The sequence below is a fragment of the Glandiceps talaboti genome, chromosome 20, assembly GCF_964340395.1.
Source record: "Glandiceps talaboti chromosome 20, keGlaTala1.1, whole genome shotgun sequence".
NCBI lineage: Eukaryota > Metazoa > Hemichordata > Enteropneusta > Spengelidae > Glandiceps > Glandiceps talaboti.
Window position 1 is genome coordinate 15,656,344 of NC_135568.1, and position 15,059 is coordinate 15,671,402.

The following is a 15,059-nucleotide window of genomic DNA, read 5'->3' on the forward strand; positions in this document are numbered from 1 at the left end:
TTTGTGTATGTCAAATCTGAGTCTGCAATGTGATGACAATAAATACTAGTTTCTTTGTTCTAAGGAGGTTGTGTGTGTCTGTGTACATGTACATGTATCAGTTGGGGTCTGATGGTACAGTTAATATTTTGTAATGAGTGGTCTGTGGGAAGCCTGTTTCGATTCTTATCTAAATTGTTCTTGGGGAACATAAAATGTGTATGATATGTGCAGTCTTTCAGTGACCCTTTGATATTTCTGCTGTAATATATCAGGCTGATATATACTACTTCATCTATCCATACCTACGGTGCAATTATTTCACTTTGTCCAATTTCCAAAGATATCCTCAAGTAACAGCTTTACAACATACATGTACATGTAATGTGCCATCTGTACAGGTGGATTACTTCTATACTATGCCTGTAAAACTTCTGAACTTTGCCTTTATGGTCCAATTAGTCAAGAAGACATGAAATGTCATGCATTCCTATTACTAGACAAAACTCAAGAAAAGGCAGAAGAGAACAGAACAGCAACTGTCTTGTACAGTCTAAGATCTACATGCATATACAACTCATTGCCTGGCCATGCAATTACAAATACAGTAGATGTGACATGTCTATTATCTGAGGGCTGTTACGAAGCAACTATTTTTCCGAGTCTGGAACTTGTGGAAGCTGATGAGAAACAACTGATACATAACAGTACAAGGGGGTTAATATGACATCCACTAGTGCCCGAATAAGGCCAGGCAATAAATGCTTTATTACACAGCACATTCTTAAGCAAGTATTCTGTCTTCATATAAATCAAACTCCCATGCTACTGTAATAGTGCTTGAGAGAAAATAGAAAAGAACAGTATCCTCTGTATGCAAATTGAGGTCACTATGGGTCACTAGTCCATACCATGTGATGCAGTCTAAGCCAATCACTGATGGCTGTATGAAAATGATGGGTTATAAATAAATATACAAATGTACATGTATTGTGCCATCAAAATAGTATTCAACCTAGACTACTTTTCCATCAGATTTCCATCGCATAATTACATGTTGAACCAATACTCTGTGGTTTTGTAAATACATGTATGTAAATACTAATTGTTTTCAAACACAGTAAAAAGTAAATGTGAGACAATTTGGCAACAGATGCACAGTAATTTCTTGTGAAGCTTCAAAATTTGGTCGTCGTCCCCCCCCCCCCCCCCCTTTTAATTGTAAGTAGTGATTCACTAAATTTTAATCATTTTGACCCTCCACAAATACTGGTTATACACCATAATTTTCTCAATTTAATTTTGTATTGTTAGCAGTATATTATTACAGCTGATGACAAAATTCAGTTGTCATTTGATGATTATACAGTTAGCAGCTTGCGGCTACATGTACAGTGTACATTCAACAAAACCACATTTCTCGTAACAGCTGTATCAGCATTCCTTTTCATCAATCAGAATAAGTTGTGCAAATATCTTATTTATCATAGTCAGCATTTCCTGTTGAGGCTTAATAATAAATTGCATCCCAAGGTATTTTATAAGTATGTTGAACAAAATTATTGTACACTACAGTATATATACAACATGCATGTGCAATGTAAGTTACATTTTGCACCTGCAGGCATACCAAATTACTCCTTTTATCACCATGGTACCCAAACTTTAGCAAAAAAACATCGTTTACCTGATTTTCCCCTTGTTGCTATGGTATCCAAACTTTAGCAAAAAACAGTTTACCTGCTTTCCCCTACTATTACCATGGTAACCAAGCATACATGTACATTGATACAAAATACCTCACTGATGGACAATGTTGAAGTAAAAAAAAGCTAGAATTTATCCAAATTAATCATCTCTTGACTACAGTATTGTTAATATACAATGGCACTCCTAATCCTTCTTGCAGGTGGCAGAAGGTGGGACTCAATTGGCAATTTCCCTTCCTTTCTCTGTCCTATGAAAAGCTTTATACAACATAAGAACCTACCCTATGCACTGCCTAATATCAATGAATTAATAGGACCTGTGGTCAAATAGTTGCAATTGATCAACTTTACTCATTGACATCTCTTTGATTACAATAGTCCTAAATCGTACATGTACATCTAAATCAATTTGACGCACCACTGACACACAATTTCTAGTGATGCACAGAAATTTGGTGTTTGCCCAAAATTGTGTCTCTTTCACTATGTGGTGACTCACAAGAAATCCTAGTTTTTCTAATTTTGACTCACAACAACAAAATTTGGCTAGAGGGTACTCAGTCACTGCTCCTCACATACATGTACACACAGCCTTGTATCCAATTTGGCAGCATAAGCTTGTATACATGGCAGATGTTTGAAATTATGAAAAGTTTCGATATCAAGATTTTTGTAGACTGTTGTAGTCATTGAGAGGTAAAATGAGTAGACAGTCATTAATTGCTTCTATTTGGCCAATAGGTTTGTTAAACTTATCAAGTTTTTGTTAATACAAATGTAGGCCCCTCAGCAGTGTTTGCAAATTTTACTTTTGCCTACAGCTGTTCATAGGATGACAAGAGAAAGGAAAATGTCAGAATCGAGTCCTGACTTACTCTGTCTACAAGCAGCACTGAACCCCAGATAGAATTCAAAACATTGCACGACATGTAGTTTTATGTTTGAAGCCATTTGGGTATTGAATTTTACGACCAGGTCATAAACCTTGAGTGAACTGATTACTGACTTTAAACTGTAATACTTTCAATTTTATGGATTGTTTGACTCGGCCAGACAAATACTTTCATAGTGAGTGAGTAATAATCGTTACTTACGCACCCTTAATATCCATTTAAAAATATATTTTCATGGAATACTGATTTGAACTTTACCTTTTTCAGGGTTTGTACAAAAATGTCGTTTACACTACAACAGAAATGATATTGCCATAATACTGAATGGCTTCGGCAAATAGATGTACGAGAGAACAGCTGGGTGATTTCATTGTTTTCACATTATTATCCAAAGTGAGATCAATTACCTCAAAATCTCAACATGATGTCGTAATTCTGATGGTGCTTTCAAATTAAGCTTGCAATAAACTTTTTACATTTTGCAAGTCGTAATATTATACTTCCTGTTAAATGTATTGTGACAGCACAGTCTGTAACCACGGTTTTTGATGGCTACTTTTGTTTAGAGGGGTATAGTCTGTAACATTATGGTCTTTGGTGGTTACTTTTGTACTAAAGGGACACAGTCTGTAACCACGGTTTTAGATGGCTACTTTTGTTTGAAGGGGTATAGTCTGTAACATTATGGTCTTTGGTGGTTACTTTTGTACTAAAGGGACACAGTCTGTAACCACGGTTTTTGATGGTTACTTTTGATACTATTGTCTGTAACATTATGGCATTTGGTTGTTACTTTACTTTGTCAGTCATTTGAAATAGTTGACGTATTTCATACGTGTACTGTACTGTTGGATGATAAAATGAACTTTTAGTAACCACACATTTACAACTTGTAAATTGTGCTATGCAAGATAAATCACTACGTACATATTCAAACTTAATAAAAGGTGTGAAAAATGTAAAGATGATTTATTTTAATATTTGAACAAAACAGATTCATCAAAACTTCAACTTTTTAGAGACACACATGTGTATGTACCTTTTCCATGAGTTTATGGTGACTATTAAAGGAATAATTCAGTAATGCTTCTTTCTGTCTTTAATACAATGTATACATGTATTGATTATTGCTATCAACTTTTTATTTCACTGTTCATTCTATCATGATTTAAGAACACATTTTTACAATATTTTCTTTACTTATGACTGTCCTCTTTGCACCCCTTATTTTTAAGTGCTTTATACGAGCAATTCAGTTTTGTAGTGACTAATAAGCCCGGTGGGCTGGGTGATGTGTTTGCTTTCTGATATTGTTATTGCCAATTTGTAAAATGTATATCACATGTCACTATATAATATTAATAAACAACCTTATAATATGATATTCAGTGATAAAATGGCACTTAAATTGATACCTTACACAGCTTTGAAACCTTGTGGGAAAAAAAACCCTAAGTACATGGGTTCAGCCATTTGAGGATTTCCTGCAAGGATTTATGGGAAAACCTTACAGGAAATGACATCATAGTTACCATAACCTATTTGTCTTTCCTGTAATTATACAGATATACTGTATAATGTTCCAGGTTTTACAATGTATACTTAATTTGTAGAAATACAAATAATAAATCCACAGATGATATATCTTCATATCAATGTTATCATGTAAATCACTTGTAATGTATATGCACCACCCACCGATTTTACATGTTATTGTTAGTCTGGATGCCAATGTGGTTTCTAACTAAACCACATCTGGTCAAAGTCCCACAAAAAGTTGTTCATCCAATCAGTGAACCCCAACTGTTATAGTGACATAAACAGTGTATACATGTAAGTACATGTACATGTAGCCTCCTGAGGTGACAAATATACCATACATGTATTTGGACATTACATAACTGCCCCAATAAACACTGACTTCATGAGGGACTGTGTAATTGGTTAGAATTTTGTGATTGATTAACAAAGACATGATATAATTAATGAACTGTGTGGGTGGTTGTACATGAATTTTAAAATGCATCTCATGCATATCAGGACTTCTAGAGTAACGACTTTGACTATACTATGAGTGGAGGTGTAAATCATAACAATACTGTATAGGAACTAGACTATATACATATAATGTATGACTGCATCAGTGTTCTCCGCAGAGGGTTTTAGCGTATCGGGCCCGATATCCTTTAATTTTCGCCGATACGCTATCAGTTGTCCCGATACGCTATCAGATTGTATAGGGTTCGGTAAATATTGTTCATCTGTCAATCGGTCAGCTGACGCCTTTGTTGTTTCACAACGTTTGTATTGATCCTTCACACATAAGCCACAAGTAAAACTAAAGAGTGTCTAATTAATTCAAACGACTATTCAACCCTCTACCATTACCAGACAGATTTCATTGAAGTTTGCCGTCAGTATTGTTTTCGACTGCGTAAACCCGCTAATGGTAGTGTGATTCACACTCGATACAACAGCTTTCGGTAAATCAAAGGCAAAACCGGCCCATCCGTAACGTCGGTCGACCGTAGAAGCATGTCAGAACTGCCAGATTTTGACAACTATAAAATCAAACGATGCCGTGCCATTTTGCTATAAAGTATAAAAGTTTGAGAAACGCATGAAGTTGACATTCAGTGTCTAGAGTGACAGAGTAACAGTGATAACACCGAGTATGTCTCAACCCAAGAGCATGTGCATTCTTCAATGTCATGAAAAGAGTTGAACAGACTAATGTACCTTTCGATAAAGTGCGATGTTATCTCCGATTATCAGTTTCATGTTCAATTTTAACCTGAAAACACGTTTAGTTTGTAGTTTGACATTGTAGACTGATACATCGTACGACTACGATGAAAGCATGGATTTTCCAATATGGCGGCCATGACGTCACAAACTATCGCGAGTTTTTGAAGTCCTCCATAGGGAAGTATAGTAAGTCTCGTGTATCACGATATTTCGGACTAACACGGTGTGTGCCGGTAGCTGTACACAAACTTTTCGTGTTTCGAAAGTCTAATTTATCTGTGGACTTTAAGATTTAAATAAATTCAGCTTTCCTAACAATAATAATCAATAACACTGCTTTATGAGTTTCTTATTGGTGCTAATATTTTGAAGTAATAAATTGGCCTTCAACTTTCCTTTGGCCACATGTACATGTACCACTTGTTTGATATTATGATGTACTTCGATTTTTCGGGAATATAATTATATGTAAATGTATGCTAATTTATGCTAATGAGCCGATATCCTATCAACAAAACCTGGGGAGAACACTGTGCATTATATCCTTGCCTACAGTATAATTAATTCTGCATATGAGAAAGTTTAGCAGCATACCTTAGTATGAAAAGCTATACTACAAAGGCATTACTACATGTAGGTACACACTAGGCAGTTGTTATATACAGTAGTCGGTTCACTCAACATTTCTCACAACAAATTGAACATAACAATCAAATTACAAATGTACTGACCAATACTATTATTTCTATAGAGGGATAATAAACTGTTTCCCATAGCAAGTAAATAAATTTGTATTTACATACTTACAACGTTTACAGGGCATGAATAGTAATGAACAGACTATCGCTTTATCAGAGATTTACTTGTTCACTTCGATAGTAACCAAAGAACTTTAACAACTCTCTTGACTTCGATGGTTTAACAATTCACTTCACTTCGAGGGTTACAACCACTAGAACTTTCATAACTCACTTCACTTTTACGGTAACCTACAAACTTTAGTTATTCATTTCACTTCCTGGGTAACCTACGAACTTTAACAATTCACTCCTACGGTAACCTACGAACTTTAGTTATTCATTTCACTTGCAGGGTAATCTACAAACTTTAGCTACATGTACATGTATTCATTACACTTCCAGAGTAACCTACAAACTTTAACAACTCACTTCACTGACCAAAACATAGATTTTTATGCTTTGACCTCAAATGACATCCATATTTTATGAAGTTACAAGACTAAACATCAATGACTCCTACAGGGAAGTAAACTGTTAGATTTACAAATGTAGAGACATACACAACTGCACTCTTTAAAATTATGTGTAAAAACTTCTACCATGAAGGAACTCCTGTTTTAATTTTCCAAACTTAGAAATTCTGTTGCTAAATTATCAACATGTATTATGAAAGCAGTCTGTTCAATGGTTGTCAGGTTTGACATTTCAAAATTTTATACTATCATAGCCCATCACACATCTACATATACTGTAGCCTAGTCTAGTTTCTATACAACGCATTGTGATTACTACCACCATTTCCACTCACGTATAGGGAAAGTCCTTATTCTAGCACAGAAATCTGTGCTACCCCTGACTGCGTTCATATAAACATGATTATGTTATTGTGTCCCCTCATGATTTTAGTTTCAGACTGGAGAGGTGGAGTTTGGTTAATAAGCAATTGTCTAAAGGAACTAACAAATTGCCACTGCCTGTCCATTTGTGATGGATTACTACTGACATGTGTTGTTTACCCTTTGCCCAGTGGGGGAAAGCATAGATTTCTGTGCTACAAGAAGGACTTTCCCTACATGTATAGGTGAATGGAGATGATGGTAGTATTTATACATAGGAACTAGACTAATTGTAGCCAGGTGTTAAGTTACTGGTAACTGGCTTAGTAAGTTATTATCTAATAATCTACATCACTGCCACCAGGAAATTTCTTAAAATATGATAAAACGAAATTAACACTTTCTGAAAACACATTTTGAAAGTGTGGCTAACTTAATCAGTTTGAATGGCAACTGCAACAAGCCAACCACATTTTGGTGTGTCACTAGAAATTGTGTGCATCAGTGATGCGTCAAATTGGCTTAGAGTTCACACTACCACTTTAATCATAATTCATGTCATGAATAATATGCCTGTGTAATCGCATACCATTACTTAATATAGCCTTCCCGACATTAGTTATCACTGAAATCAAACTGAGCTAATGACAAATTTACTATTCATTAGAATGCAACATTCTCTACATGATGTAGATAGAACTTCTTTACCAGAGGGTTCTTAAGATCAACCATTTCTTCATTAACGAGGGGTTAGCATCTACTGACAGCATGACAGCACTGGTGGATATTTTGATTCTATTTTTGCATAAAAATGAAACGGTTTACAGGAGGATTCTCACTCTATATACAGTATGTCTACATGTAGCTGAACAGGTGATCAGAAACTACAGTACATGTACATGACTTCTTGGCGGCATCGTTACATTGTTCAGAAAGAATATTGTGAATACAAAATCCTGATAAATAAAATCACTACTGAAATGATATAATTGCATGGTTAATTTAGACACAGCACAGTATAATATTATTAAGTTTACAAATTGCTGGTTTCTTTTACTTCCATACCATTATCTATTCTTCCTTGTAATTACATGTACATGTACATTGTAATGCTAAGCCTGCCAGCCTACCTTTAGGCATCATGGGTTCATATATAAATGCTTAGCCCATCTAGTCTGTCTGTCTGTCTGTGTCTGTTACTAGTGTTAGCAACATGGGGAACCATGTATTATAAAATGCTCAGCCTGTGTGCTCAGTCTGTGTCTGTCTGTTCATCTCAACATGTCCGTCAGTTCATCCTCTCATTGGTCTGTCTGTAGACATCACAATGATAGCCTACTTATACATTATAAACTTGAGGTAGTGCCTATCTGTCTGTCTGTCCACCTGTCTGTCTGTCCACCAGTCTGTCTGTCCACCTGTGGTATATCTGTCTGTCTGCCTGTAGTCTCTGCCTGTATTCAAGTGTGGTATCTGATAACAGGAGGTTGTAAAATAGATCTTTTGTGTTCAATCTAAGTCTAAGGTTCAATCCATTGTATTGCAAGATTGTATAAAAAATAGTGTGCTTAGTAACAGTCAGTCTAGATACTGGCATGACCTGGCTGTAATGTATATGTTTATATACACATACTGGGGTCTTATCAATTGAGTTAAATACATGTACCTTAATAATCACAGTTGTGTCTATTCCTTTCACACTAGTCAGTTAAATTTCATTGTATAAAAAAAATTTGGTTCTTGTTTCTTAGTTCTACTGTAAATCAAAGCCGTGGAATTCCAACACTAGGTTTTAGTCATACCTGAATCAAGATAATCATATCCTGCTGTAGTGTACTACGTTAATTTAAACCGATTATGAAAATTAACCTTGCAAATACTATTACTAGTACAACAAATTAATTTGAATTTAGTTTGGGATATACTATTTGGGTAGGCAAAGCAGGGGTGGAGGATATTGATGACAGGGGCAAATATACATAGTATCAACATTTATAATAATTGATGGATTGGCAAATAAGTTCTTTTTTACTACCTCTAAAGTCTAATAACAGACGTCACAATATAAATACCGCCTTGCAAAGTAAACCTTATAGTATTATTACAAATACAGACTCTAGAAACAAGCATGATATACTAGTCTGCACTGTCGGATGGTTTCACCATATGTTACTGTTACAGTTTACAATTTAAATACATTGTACTGCTATGTGCTATGGTCAAGTGTATGTGTAATAAATATCTCTTTGACGGTAACCATGTCAAATTGATTTTTATTGCACATACTTAGGTGTAATAAAGAGAAGATTCTCCAGCACCAGCTATGCCACTTGTAATTATCCACTACTGATAAAAAGACGTTCTGATCAATTATCAGTAAATTGGTAGTGACATCACAGTGACATCACAGTGACATCACAGTGACATTGCTGAATAGATTAGTCTAGTTCTATCCGTGGCATCAAATCTCAATATATCTCTTTTGTCTAGTGCTACATGTATTGCCCTGTAAGCCAATCTGACACACCACTGATGCACGCAATTTCTAGTGAGGTGCAAAACTTTGGTGTTCCCTATGTCTTACTATGTGGTGACTCACAAAAAATGTCAGTTTTTCTCATTTTGACTCACAACAACAAAATTTGGATATCATTAGAAGGCACACTGGTGCTATCCATGGCATCAAATCTCAAGATCTCTCCTTAATCTAGAGCTGTCCGTGGCATCGAATCGCAAGATGATTTGATACCACAGGTAGATCTACATGTAGACCATGAATAGGTCAGTTTGATGAAACAATTCTTTCTGTAATTGTTAAATTGGTTTACATGCATACAGATTTGAACTGATGAGCCATAAAATCCACCCCACACATTATGCATTTAGAATTATCAAATTACAAAAAGGAAAATTGATCATATGATATAGCCAGCTCACAAATGAATGTAATAAACTTAATGAATTGTGCATGTTAGACGTATATATAATGTTGCCATATGGATGAGGAGTGGGTATTTATTTTGCACTTTTTCATATAACAGTTTTATCATGGCTTCCTACTTGAAAAAATCAATGTGAAACAACCTATGCCAAAGCCTTATTTGTAACTCAATAAATTGCAAAAGAATTTTTAGCTTCTTGCAATGTATTGAGTTACAAACACAAACTTTGTCAATGCTGTTTTCACATTGATTTTTCAAGTAGGAAGCCATGATAAAATTGTTTTATAAATTAAAAATCTAAAATATATACATATCAATCCCCATCCATATGGTAGAAAATGTTTGTTATTGCACATATAATAACATATTTTTTAAACATTTTTTTTAGCTTTTTGCAATGTATTGGCTTGCAAACACAAACTTTGTCAATGTTGTTTTCATGTTGATTTTTCAAGTAGGAAGCCATGATAGAATTTATAAATTAAAAAATCCAAACTAACTACCCATCAATCCTCATCCATATGGCCACTTTTAAAACCGTCATTCTTTGTGTTCTATTTAGAATGCCAACAAGAAATAATCTTTAAAATTCAAGAAATGTTCGTTGCTAAATATGACATTGTACCTGTATCCAATCTACTCTGTCCCCCCCCCCCTCCATCTAGTCCCCCTCTCCCCCTCTAAACAAATAAATCATTCTACTCATCAATCTAAAAATACTTTTCTATTTTACTGATAATCAGGCTTACAAGTTACATCATACCGTAACAAAACTGATAGAAAAAATAAACATCACACAAAAATACACATTTTATATTTACATGTATTAGTAACACAACTCCATTAGTAATATTAGCACCAATATTAACAATACAAATGTGTTCATAAAATATGAAAGCATTCGATATCAGTACAAATATCACTTGAATCAGGTTCAAGTGATGCCCAACAATAAGCTCTGATATGCATTATGCTTTTAGTGTCATCTAATTCAGGTCAAAGGTCAAACTATACAAATTTGCACATTGTCATTAATGTCATGTAAAATCGCCAGTCTGGTAATATCTCTTTATTTGAAAAAAGTGTGATTTCTTTTCATAATATTTCATCCCTATGACAGTACAAAAACAATAAGATTATAAATATACTTTTGCAAAATACTTTATTTTCTTTGAAGTCAATTTTCCCTGAAAATAAATCAGATATTTTGCCTATTTCATTTGAATTAATTTATTCAAGGATGGTCTAACTGATAATCATTGAAAAAGTATTTTCAGTGGAATTTTATGTTGGAAAAAAAATCAGATGCACTCAGAGAAAATCGCTTATTTTACACAATTATTTTTTCACATGCTGAACTAATTCTTTAGGAATCGTGAAGGTCAAAATGACAAAAAATAATAGCTTGTCCATTATATTGATTGACACAACTTAATGTTTATTGTTTTTATATTACACAACTGAACACAGAAACCATACAATTGAACCAACTCAAAATCAAACAAGAAAAAAATCATATTTACAGAAATGATATCATGAGGTGCAAGATGAGGTGTTCTCCATTGGTGATGGTATACAGACATGTACACATATGCCATTTGTGTTTACTTTGCTTTCATATGTAAATTTCGGTACAATTGGGCACACCAGAAACAAGGTCAAACATGTATGTTATTAATGTGGTACTTACAACAGCTATCTGGCTACACATTGGCATTTTCATACCATGCATATATCTAAAATACTTATGGGTGTTAGGTATAATACACTAACATTTGACATAAACTTCAGATTGACTCGGATCCCCAGTACAAAACAATGCTGGTCCAATTTTACGTGGCTTGGCAGCCAAGCAGCCATGGCCACCTAGACGCTAAACAACATTTGATGATTTGACTATTAAGTTCCTTGTACATCCGATTCATGTGTTTTAAAGCGTTGCAAGCAACGATGACGCCCTGATCACCTGATGTGTATAAGAATTTGAACTAAATAAACACCCCGGGCTGAAGTTGAAACAGGTATCCTGTGTAGCCCTGACACGTAACGTAAATCTAATTCCATTATCTGTTGGCCAATTGGCGTAAATAAAATGGACCCGGTTGATATTATATATTTGTTGCTCAGGGCTGTTTGAACTGCATGGATAAAACATAACCACTACAGCGATACGGTAACTGTACTCGCTAACTCCGACATCGCCACATGCTTGTACGAAAAACAACCGATCGACCCATTTGCTTTGGCAAGCCAGCGTGTCGGATACGCTCGAGTTGTTTTCTGACGAGAAACGCCTCCTGATCGCTAGCGTGTCAGGAAGGACTAAATACATCTTGCGTTCAATGAATATACAGTAACGCAGATACAAATGTTCGAACTATTTGGTACGGTTTCAACTCTGATTCGATAGCCATCCTTAGTTACGGCGTTCCGCAAACCGTACACAATGTTGGTGTCGAGTCGATTTGATCGTTCACGCACGGTACGGTACACGACAAACGCTCACGTTATACAAAAATTGACTGTTTTAAAACTTTTCAAATATTCTTACCTTTCACATTACAAAAGATGTACCGATGTCCTGTGACGATTACCACACAACTAAGCAACGGAGTCAGATCTGAGTTGTATAAATAGTTTCCCCATTAATCACAATATTGACCACCGCACTGGAATCATTCATTCATTTTTCTTCCACTATCAGCCATCTTGGCGCTGTGCATTCTGGTAAGAAGGAGGAGCTCAGAACGAAAAGTTTACATTTCGATGTTCTTCTGTTCGCTGGCGTGGCGACGATTTGGGGGCAATGCACGAAGGGGGCCGATTATCATTACAGACGCAGACGAATGCTCCTACCACGAGAACTTGTAAAAGTAGCTGCGATAAGCCATTACAATAAATTGTAGTCTTAATTTTTTGTTCTGAGCATTCTATCATTCCGGGGATGCACTTCAAACTCACGCAAGATTCCTCCGAATGATAAACACTGAATAACGCCACCTTTGGAATTTGTGACTATTTTTTGCATATTATAAGGAAAACATAAACTCACTAATTCTTGATACTGCGAAATTCATTATTGTTGATACTGATTTGTGATTACTCTATTGTTGATGTTTGTCAGTATGTATTTATTTATTTGTTTGTTTGTTTGTTTGGTTGGTTGGTTGGTTGGTTGGTTGGTTGGTTGGTTGGTTGGTTGGTTTTCATAAACAAAACTAACTGAACCTGAGTTCCTAGTGATTTACTGCAACTCTTTGCAGGATTTTGAAATCAAGCATTTCCTTTCCAATTCTGCATAAACATGTGCCTTTTGAGTCAAACTTCTTACTCTTACTCCCGACGTCGCATACATAGATGTTGTCATCATCATCTGTTGCAAGCCCCTGTGAGACTTTCAACATCGTTTTCAGGCCGGGTATCTTTTGAATTCTCTGCAGATTTTATGAGCTCCTGAGTAGGGTGTTATTACGATGTGTGTCGACAGCACAGTAAACAGAGTCTATAACCCTTAACTCCACTAAGGGCATAGTACATTCTAAACGGTATCTACACAAGACCCACTTGTACTACACTGGCGTTTTTACATTTTAATTCAAAGACCACAGGTCCAAAATACAAGTCACTATGGACAAAAATACAATACGATTTTTAAAAATGTACAGTTCCAATTCATTTGTTTCAGCTCTTACAGTGGTAGAGTGTGTTTGTGAAAGGTTGCAAGAGTTTGTAAATCAACTACCTATACCTGGTTAGACTCTGGTTAAACTGTAAGATACGTCGTGACGTTCCTCTCACCCGGGTCGGCCGATGTGTGAGGGCGATGTGTCACGGCGTACTTTACAAACTACTACCTGGACAGATTATATCAGCCCAGTTAATTTTTCATAAGAAGGTGGAGAATAAAAACATTGTTGAAAATAATATACTTGAATAGCATTGGCAAAAAAACCCAACAATTTCAATAGGAAGTGATAATCATTATCAAATTCATTTGAGTCACAAAGAACACAAGTATCGACTCAGTAACTTTCTGAAGAGCATCTAAAATGTGCCAACATTCTTCTATGGATAATAATAATGATAACTGATGTTACGTAGAGCTTGAGTATTGGCACTAATGTATTTGAAGTAGTTTATTTTGTACTCTGAATTCATTAACATACAACGTACTGTGTAGACGTCCACCTGGATGCGCTATTATTATAATGACTCGAGAGACTTTAGATATTTTGATTGGTCGAGAGGGTATGTTAATGTTGGAACAATGAGAAACTAATTAGACAGAACAACGTCTTATGTTAATGTAGAAGGTGGGAGTCAGACTTCGCCAGGACAACGGTGATGCAAGGTAGCAGTTACTCTTGGTCGACGTGTAATGGTGAGTCGGAGTTCAACTATCCACGTGTATACATGCTCTTCGTCGGAACTCAATGTGCGTTGTTCACCTGTATAAAATGTCCACATCCACCTTTGAAGTAAGTGTGAGATAACTACTACCTACTGGCAACGAGAAGTTTCCATGTTGGATGTATAGCCGTCAAAGGTGAAGGCTTTTGTGTGAAAAACAGTGCAATTTGAGAATAGCGTAAGGGAGTGTCCAGATTTTACTTCTATGGGGACCCCGGAGGATTTCCCTTTTTCCTTGAGTATTTTTTTCATGGCCCCCTACAAAAGCTTGGGAAAAATTGATGCCCCCCCTCAAGTTCTTGATTTTTTTCCATGCTTCCCCATAGACTTGCACACATACACATACACAAACACTATACATAGTGTATATGTATGTATGTATGTATGTATGTATGTATGTGTTATATGAATGTATGTATGTACGTATGTACGTACGCATGGTTTTTAACGTCGGATTACATATATTTATTCGGACTGTCTCACAAGTTCCTTATGCATTTCATTGTAAGTATTCTTTCACTGTATAGTAAAAACAGGCTTCTAATGAAAACTTTACACATGGACTTGATGATTTTAATGGCTCCGATTGTTTATTTTGTAACTGATAGTCAACTTCACCACTACTACATCCCCACTCTCGGGTACATTACGGTCTGTGATTGTGTATAAAAACAATGATATGGTTAAAACGTAAGATAGCATCTCCCAAACACTATGAAATTAACACCAGTCCTTTACTACATAATATTCTTTTGAATGCTAGTGAAATTGTTTTCTGTATGCAAATGTGGTGATGACGTCA

The 15,059-nt window shown here is 35.5% G+C and overlaps 1 protein-coding gene across 1 annotated transcript in view; it reads right to left on the reverse strand.

Moving 5' to 3' along the window:
- The window catches only part of LOC144450606 (oxysterol-binding protein-related protein 3-like), an 82,991-nt gene extending 70,442 nt beyond the window's left edge, over positions 1-12,549 (reverse strand). The window contains exon 1 of the mRNA XM_078141250.1: positions 12,399-12,549. The gene's annotated coding sequence lies outside the window, so the exon portion shown is untranslated. The remainder of the gene's footprint in view (positions 1-12,398) is intronic.
- Between the last annotated feature and the right edge of the window lie 2,510 nt (positions 12,550-15,059).